The sequence below is a fragment of the Calliopsis andreniformis genome, unplaced genomic scaffold (assembly GCF_051401765.1).
Source record: "Calliopsis andreniformis isolate RMS-2024a unplaced genomic scaffold, iyCalAndr_principal scaffold0025, whole genome shotgun sequence".
In the NCBI taxonomy this organism is placed as follows: Eukaryota; Metazoa; Arthropoda; class Insecta; order Hymenoptera; family Andrenidae; genus Calliopsis; species Calliopsis andreniformis.
The window spans coordinates 5,776,863-5,786,668 of NW_027480434.1; positions in this window are offsets into that span (position 1 = coordinate 5,776,863).

The following is a 9,806-nucleotide window of genomic DNA, read 5'->3' on the forward strand; positions in this document are numbered from 1 at the left end:
GCCTTGCTCCAGTAGATTGAATAGTTAGGGCCTTAGATGTCAACGTCCGAAACATAAAAAGCAAAAAAAATACAACAGTGTTTCCATCATATATCAGGAGTAATTGCAACCAGTTTGAAAGTGATGGCCAATTCTACGTTCCGGGCAACCTAGGTTTCACTCCAGGGCGTTGCTCCACCAGACCGAATAGTTACGGCCTAAGAAGTTAGCGCCAGAAGCATAAAATACGATATAAATACAACAGCTTTTCCATCGTATAAAACGACTAATTGCAACCAGTATGAAACTTATGGTCATTTCTAGTTTCCGAGCAAGCTAGGCTTCACCCTAGGGCGTTGCTCCAACAGATTGAATAGTTAGGGCCTCAGAAGTCAACGCCCGAAGCATAAAATGCAATAAAAATACAACAGTGTTTCCATCATATAGCAGTAATAATTGCAACCAGTTTGAAAGTGATGGCCAATTCTACGTTCCGGGCAACCTAGATTTCACACCAGGGCGTTGCTCCTCCAGACCGAATAGTTACGGCCTAAGAAGTCAACGCCAGAAGCATAAAATACAATATAAATACTACAGCTTTTCCATCGTATAAAACGGATAATTGCAACCAGTATGAAAATTATGGTCATTTCTACTTTCCGAGCAACCTAGGCTTCACCCTAGGGCGTTGCTCCAGCGGATTGAATAGTTAGGGCCTTAGAAGTCAACGCCCGAACCATAAAATGCAAAAGAAATACAACAGTGTTTCCATCATATAACAGGAATAATTGCAACCAGTTTGAAAGTGATGGCCAATTGTACGTTCCGGGCAACCCAGGCTTCGCTCTAGGGCGTTGCTCCACCAGATCGAAAAGATAGTGCCTTAGAAGTCAACGCCAGAAGCATAAAATGCGATATAAATACAACAGTTTTTCCATCGTATAAAACGAATAATTGCATCCAGTATGAAACTTATGGTCATTTCTACTTTCCGAGCAAGCTAGGCTTCACCCTAGGGCGTTGCTCCAACAGATTGAATAGTTAGGGCCTTAGAAGTCAACGCCCGAAGCATAAAATGCAGTTAAAATACAACAGTGTTTCCATCATATAACAGGAATAATTGCAACCAGTTTGAAAGTGATGGCCAATTCTACGTTCCGGGCAACCTAGGCTTCACTCTAGGGCGTTGCTCCACCAGATCGAATAGTTAGTGCCTTAGAAGTCAACGCCAGAAGCATAAAATACAATATAAATACAACAGTTTTTCCATCGTATAAAACGAATAATTGCAACCAGTTTGAAAGTGATGGCCAATTCTACCTTCCGGGCAACCTAGGCTTCACTCTACGGCGTTGCTCCACTAGATCGAACAGCTAGGGCCTTAGAAGTCAACGCCAGAAGTATAAAATACAATATAAATACAACAGTTTTTCCATCGTATAAAACGAATAATTGCAACCAGTATGAAATTTATGGTCATTTGTACTTTCCGAGCAACCTAGGCTCTACGCTAGGGCGTTGCTCCAACAGATTGAGTACTTAGGGCCTTAGATGTTCAACGCCCGAAGCATAAAATGCAATAAAAATACAACTGTGTTTCCATCATATAACAGGAATAATTGCAACCAGTTTGAAAGTGATGGCCAATTGTACGTTCCGGGCAACCTAGACTTCACTCTACGGCGTTGCTCCACCAGATCGAATAGTTAGTGCCTTAGAAGTCAACGCCAGAAGCATAAAATACAATATAAATGCAACAGCTTCTCCATCGTATAAAACGAATAATTGCAACCAGTATGAAACTTATGGTCATTTCTACTTTCCGAGCAACCTAGGCTTCACCCTAGGGCGTTGCTCCAGCAGATTGAATAGTTAGGGCCTTAAAAGTCAACGCCCGAACCATAAAATGCAAAAAAAATACAACAGTGCTTCCATCATATAACAGGAATAATTGCAACCAGTTTGAAAGTGATGGCCAATTCTACGTTCCGGGCAACCTAGGCTTCACCCTAGGGCGTTGCTCCACCAGATCGGATAGTTAGTGCCTTAGAAGTCAACGCCTGAAGCATAATATACAATATAAATACAACAGTTTTTCCATCGTATAAAACGAATAATTGCATCCAGTATGAAGCTTATGGTCATTTCTACTTTCCGAGCAACCTAGGCTTCACCCTAGGGCATTGCTCCAACAGATTGAATAGTTAGGGCCTTAGATGTCAACGCCCGAAGCATAAAATGCAATAAAAATACAACTGTGTTTCCATCATATAACAGGAGTAATTGCAACCAGTTTGAAAGTGATGGCCAATTCTACGTTCCGGGCAACCTAGATTTCACACCAGGGCGTTGCTCCTCCAGACCGAATAGTTACGGCCTAAGAAGTCAACGCCAGAAGCATAAAATACAATATAAATACTACAGCTTTTCCATCGTATAAAACGGATAATTGCAACCAGTATGAAAATTATGGTCATTTCTACTTTCCGAGCAACCTAGGCTTCACCCTAGGGCGTTGCTCCAGCGGATTGAATAGTTAGGGCCTTAGAAGTCAACGCCCGAACCATAAAATGCAAAAGAAATACAACAGTGTTTCCATCATATAACAGGAATAATTGCAACCAGTTTGAAAGTGATGGCCAATTGTTCGTTCCGGGCAACCCAGGCTTCGCTCTAGGGCGTTGCTCCACCAGATCGAAAAGATAGTGCCTTAGAAGTCAACGCCAGAAGCATAAAATGCGATATAAATACAACAGTTTTTCCATCGTATAAAACGAATAATTGCATCCAGTATGAAACTTATGGTCATTTCTACTTTCCGAGCAAGCTAGGCTTCACCCTAGGGCGTTGCTCCAACAGATTGAATAGTTAGGGCCTTAGAAGTCAACGCCCGAAGCATAAAATGCAGTTAAAATACAACAGTGTTTCCATCATATAACAGGAATAATTGCAACCAGTTTGAAAGTGATGGCCAATTCTACGTTCCGGGCAACCTAGGCTTCACTCTAGGGCGCTGCTCCACCAGATCGAATAGTTAGTGCCTTAGAAGTCAACGCCAGAAGCATAAAATACAATATAAATACAACAGTTTTTCCATCGTATAAAACGAATAATTGCAACCAGTTTGAAAGTGATGGCCAATTCTACCTTCCGGGCAACCTAGGCTTCACTCTACGGCGTTGCTCCACTAGATCGAACAGCTAGGGCCTTAGAAGTCAACGCCAGAAGTATAAAATACAATATAAATACAACAGTTTTTCCATCGTATAAAACGAATAATTGCAACCAGTATGAAATTTATGGTCATTTGTACTTTCCGAGCAACCTAGGCTCTACGCTAGGGTGTTGCTCCAACAGATTGAGTACTTAGGGCCTTAGATGTTCAACGCCCGAAGCATAAAATGCAATAAAAATACAACTGTGTTTCCATCATATAACAGGAATAATTGCAACCAGTTTGTAAGTGATGGCCAATTGTACGTTCCGGGCAACCTAGACTTCACTCTACGGCGTTGCTCCACCAGATCGAATAGTTAGTGCCTTAGAAGTCAACGCCAGAAGCATAAAATACAATATAAATACAACAGCTTCTCCATCGTATAAAACGAATAATTGCAACCAGTATGAAACTTATGGTCATTTCTACTTTCCGAGCAACCTAGGCTTCACCCTAGGGCGTTGCTCCAGCAGATTGAATAGTTAGGGCCTTAAAAGTCAACGCCCGAACCATAAAATGCAAAAAAAATACAACAGTGCTTCCATCATATAACAGGAATAATTGCAACCAGTTTGAAAGTGATGGCCAATTCTACGTTCCGGGCAACCTAGGCTTCACCCTAGGGCGTTGCTCCACCAGATCGGATAGTTAGTGCCTTAGAAGTCAACGCCTGAAGCATAATATACAATATAAATACAACAGTTTTTCCATCGTATAAAACGAATAATTGCATCCAGTATGAAGCTTATGGTCATTTCTACTTTCCGAGCAACCTAGGCTTCACCCTAGGGCATTGCTCCAACAGATTGAATAGTTAGGGCCTTAGATGTCAACGCCCGAAGCATAAAATGCAATAAAAATACAACTGTGTTTCCATCATATAACAGGAGTAATTGCAACCAGTTTGAAAGTGATGGCCAATTCTACGTTCCGGGCAACCTAGATTTCACACCAGGGCGTTGCTCCTCCAGACCGAATAGTTACGGCCTAAGAAGTCAACGCCAGAAGCATAAAATACAATATAAATACTACAGCTTTTCCATCGTATAAAACGGATAATTGCAACCAGTATGAAAATTATGGTCATTTCTACTTTCCGAGCAACCTAGGCTTCACCCTAGGGCGTTGCTCCAGCGGATTGAATAGTTAGGGCCTTAGAAGTCAACGCCCGAACCATAAAATTCAAAAAAAATACAACAGTGTTTCCATCATATAACAGGAATAATTGCAACCAGTTTGAAAGTGATGGCCAATTGTACGTTCCGGGCAACCCAGGCTTCGCTCTAGGGCGTTGCTCCACCAGATCGAAAAGATAGTGCCTTAGAAGTCAACGCCAGAAGCATAAAATGCGATATAAATACAACAGTTTTTCCATCGTATAAAACGAATAATTGCATCCAGTATGAAGCTTATGGTTATTTCTACTTTCCGAGCAACCTAGGCTTCACCCTAGGGCGTTGCTCCAACAGATTGAATAGTTAGGGCCTTAGAAGTCAACGCCGGAACCATAAAATGCAAAAAAAATACAACAGTGTTTCCATCATATATCAGGAGTAATTGCAACCTGTTTGAAAGTGATGGCCAATTCTACGTTCCGGGCAACCTAGGTTTCACTCCAGGGCGTTGCTCCACCAGACCGAATAGTTACGGCCTAAGAAGTTAGCGCCAGAAGCATAAAATACGATATAAATACAACAGCTTTTCCATCGTATAAAACGACTAATTGCAATCAGTATGAAACTTATGGTCATTTCTAGTTTCCGAGCAAGCTAGGCTTCACCCTAGGGCGTTGCTCCAACAGATTGAATAGTTAGGGCCTTAGAAGTCAACGCCCGAAGCATAAAATGCAATAAAAATACAACAGTGTTTCCATCATATAGCAGTAATAATTGCAACCAGTTTGAAAGTGATGGCCAATTCTACGTTCCGGGCAACCTAGGCCTCACTCTAGGGCGTTGCTCCACCAGATCGAATAGCTAGTGCCTTAGAAGTCAACGCCAGAAGCATGAAATACAATATAAATACAACAGTTTTTCCACCGTATAAAACGAATAATTGCAACCAGTATGAAACTTATGGTCATTTCTACTTTCCGAGCAACCTAGGCTTCACCCTAGAGCGTTGCTCCAACAGATTGAATAGTTAGGACCTTAGAAGTCAACGCCCGAACCATAAAATGCAAAAAAAATACAACAGTGTTTCCATCATATAACAGGAATAATTGCATCCAGTTTGAAAGTTATGGCCAATTCTACGTTCGGGGCATCCTAGGCTTGTCTCTAGGGCGTTGTTCCACCAGATGGAATAGTTAGTGCCTTAGAAGTCAACGCCAGAAGCATAAAATACAATATAAATACAACAGTTTTTCCATCGTATAAAACGAATAATTGCAACCAGTATGAAACTTATGGTCATTTCTACTTTCCGAGCAACCTAGGCTTCACCCTAGGGCGTTGCTCCAACAGATTGAATAGTTAGGGCCTTAGAAGTCAACGCCGGAACCATAAAATGCAAAAAAAATACAACAGTGTTTCCATCATATAACAGGAGTAATTGCAACCAGTTTGAAAGTGATGGCCAATTCTACGTTCCGGGCAACCTAGGTTTCACTACAGGCCGTTGCTCCACCAGGCCGAATAGTTACGGCCCATGAAGTCAACGCCAGAAGCATAAAATACGATATAAATACAACAGCTTTTCCATCGTATAAAACGAATAATTGCAACCAGTATGAAACTTATGGTCATTTCTACTTTCCGAGCAAGCAAGGCTTCACCCTAGGGCGTTGCTCCAAAAGATTGAATAGTTAGGACCTTAGAAGTGATCGCCCGAACCATAAAATGCAAAAAAAATACAACAGTGTTTCCATCATATAACAGGAATAATTGCAACCAGTTTGAAAGTGATGGCCAATTCTACGTTCCGGGCAACCTAGGCTTCTATCTAGGGCGATGCTCCACCAGATCGAATAGATAGTGCCTGAGAAGTCAACGCCAGAAGCATAAAATACAATATAAATAAAACAGTTTCTCCATCGTATAAAGCGAATAATTGCTACCAGTATGAAACTTATGGTCTTTTCTACTTTCCGAGCAAGCTAGGCTTCACCCTAGGGCCTTGCTCCAGCAGATTGAATAGTTAGGGCCTTAGATGTCAACGCCCGAACCATAAAAAGCAAAAAAAATACAACAGTGTTTCCATCATATATCAGGAATAATTGCAACCAGTTTGAAAGTGATGGCCAATTCTACGTTCCGGGCAACCTAGGCTTCACCCTATTGCGTTGCTCCACCAGATCGAATAGTTAGTACCTTAGAAGTCAACGCCAGAAGCATAAAATACAATATAAATACAACAGTTTTTCCATCGTATAAAACGAATAATTGCAACCAGTATGAAACTTATGGTCATTTCTACTTTCCGAGCAACCTAGGCTTCACCCTAGGGCGTTTCTCCAACAGATTGAGTAGTTAGGACCTTAGAAGTCAACGCCCGAACCATAAAATGCAAAAAAAATACAACAGTGTTTCCATCATATAACAGGAATAATTGCAACCAGCTTGAAAGTGATGGCCAATTCTACGTTCCGGGCAACCTAGGCTTCTCTCTAGGGCGTTGCTCCACCAGATCGAATAGATAGTGCCTTAGAAGTCAACGCCAGAAGCATAAAATACAATATAAATACAACAGTTTGTCCATCGTATAAAGCGAATAATTGCAACCAGTATTAAACTTATGGTCATTTCTACTTTCCGAGCAAGCTAGGCTTCACCCTAGGGCCTTGCTCCAGTAGATTGAATAGTTAGGGCCTTAGATGTCAACGTCCGAAACATAAAAAGCAAAAAAAATACAACAGTGTTTCCATCATATATCAGGAGTAATTGCAACCAGTTTGAAAGTGATGGCCAATTCTACGTTCCGGGCAACCTAGGTTTCACTCCAGGGCGTTGCTCCACCAGACCGAATAGTTACGGCCTAAGAAGTTAGCGCCAGAAGCATAAAATACGATATAAATACAACAGCTTTTCCATCGTATAAAACGACTAATTGCAACCAGTGTGAAACTTATGGTCATTTCTAGTTTCCGAGCAAGCTAGGCTTCACCCTAGGGCGTTGCTCCAACAGATTGAATAGTTAGGGCCTCAGAAGTCAACGCCCGAAGCATAAAATGCAATAAAAATACAACAGTGTTTCCATCATATAGCAGTAATAATTGCAACCAGTTTGAAAGTGATGGCCAATTCTACGTTCCGGGCAACCTAGGCCTCACTCTAGGGCGTTGCTCCACCAGATCGAATAGCTAGTGCCTTAGAAGTCAACGCCAGAAGCATGAAATACAATATAAATACAACAGTTTTTCCACCGTATAAAACGAATAATTGCAACCAGTATGAAACTTATGGTCATTTCTACTTTCCGAGCAGCCTAGGCTTCACCCTAGGGCGTTGCTCCAACGGATTGAATAGTTAGGGCCTTAGAAGTCAACACCCGAAGCATAAAATGCAGTTAAAATATAACAGTGTTTCCATCATATAACAGGAATAATTGCAACCAGTTTGAAAGTGACGGCCAATTCAACGTTCCGGGCAACCTAGGCTTCGCTCTAGGGCATTGCTCCACCAGATCGAAAAGATAGTGCCTTAGAAGTCAACGCCAGAAGCATAAAATGCGATATAAATACAACAGTTTTTCCATCGTATAAAACGAATAATTGCATCCAGTATGAAACTTATGGTCATTTCTACTTTCCGAGCAAGCTAGGCTTCACCCTAGGGCGTTGCTCCAACAGATTGAATAGTTAGGGCCTTAGAAGTCAACGCCCGCAGCATAAAATGCAGTTAAAATACAACAGTGTTTCCATCATATAACAGGAATAATTGCAACCAGTTTGAAAGTGATGGCCAATTCTACGTTCCGGGCAACCTAGGCTTCACTCTAGGGCGTTGCTCCACCAGATCGAATAGTTAGTGCCTTAGAAGTCAACGCCAGAAGCATAAAATACAATATAAATACAACAGTTTTTCCATCGTATAAAACGAATAATTGCAACCAGTTTGAAAGTGATGGCCAATTCTACGTTCCGGGCAACCTAGGCTTCACTCTAGGGCGTTGCTCCACCAGATCGAATAGTTAGTGCCTTAGAAGTCAACGCCAGAAGCATAAAATACAATATAAATACAACAGTTTTTCCATCGTATAAAACGAATAATTGCAACCAGTTTGAAAGTGATGGCCAATTCTACGTTCCGGGCAACCTAGGCTTCACCCTAGGGCGTTGCTCCACCAGATCGAATAGTTAGTGCCTTAGAAGTCAACGCCTGAAGCATAATATACAATATAAATACAACAGTTTTTCCATCGTATAAAACGAATAATTGCATCCAGTATGAAGCTTATGGTCATTTCTACTTTCCGAGCAACCTAGGCTTCACCCTAGGGCATTGCTCCAACAGATTGAATAGTTAGGGCCTTAGATGTCAACGCCCGAAGCATAAAATTCAATAAAAATACAACTGTGTTTCCATCATATAACAGGAGTAATTGCAACCAGTTTGAAAGTGATGGCCAATTCTACGTTCCGGGCAACCTAGATTTCACACCAGGGCGTTGCTCCTCCAGACCGAATAGTTACGGCCTAAGAAGTCAACGCCAGAAGCATAAAATACAATATAAATACAACAGCTTTTCCATCGTATAAAACGAATAATTGCAACCAGTGTGAAAGTAATGGTCATTTCTACGTTCCGAGCACCCTAGGCGTCACTCTAGGGCGTTGCTCCACCACATCTAATAGCAACGACCTTAGAAGTCAACGCCAGAGGCATAAAGTACAATACAAATACAACAGCGTTTTCATCGTATAAAACGAATAATTGCAACCAGTGTGAAAGTTATGGTCATTTCTACATTCCGAGCAACCTAGGATTCACTCTAGGGCGTTGCTCCACCAGATCGAATAGTTAGGTCCTTAGAAGTAAACGCCAGAAACATAAAATACGATATAAATACAACAGCGTTTCCATCGTATAAAACGAATAATTGCAACCAGTGTGAAAGTTATGGTCATTTCTACGTTCCGAGCATCCTAGGATTCACTGTAGGGCGTTGCTCCACCAGATCGAATACTGAGGTCCTTAGAAGTAAACGCCAGAAGCATAAAATACGATATAAATACAACAGCTTTTCCATCGTATAAAAGGTATAATTGCAAACAGTGTGAAAGTAATGGTCATTTCTACGTTCCCGGCAAGCTAGGCTTCACCCTAGGCCGTTGCTTGACCAGATCGAATAGTTAGGGCCTAAGAAGTGAACGCCAGAAGCATAAAATGCAATAAAAATACAACAGTTTTTCCATCGTATAACAGGATTAATTGCAACCAGTTTGAAAGTGATGGTCATTTCTCCTTTCCGGGCAACCTAGGCTTCACTCTAGGGCGTTACTCTACTAGATCGAATAGCTGGTGCCTTAACAGTCAACGCCAGAAGCATAAAATACAATATAAATACAACAGTTTTTCCATCGTATAAAACGAATAATTGCAACCAGTATGAAACTTATGGTCATTTCTACTTTCCGAGCAGCCTAGGCTTCACCCTAGGGCGTTGCTCC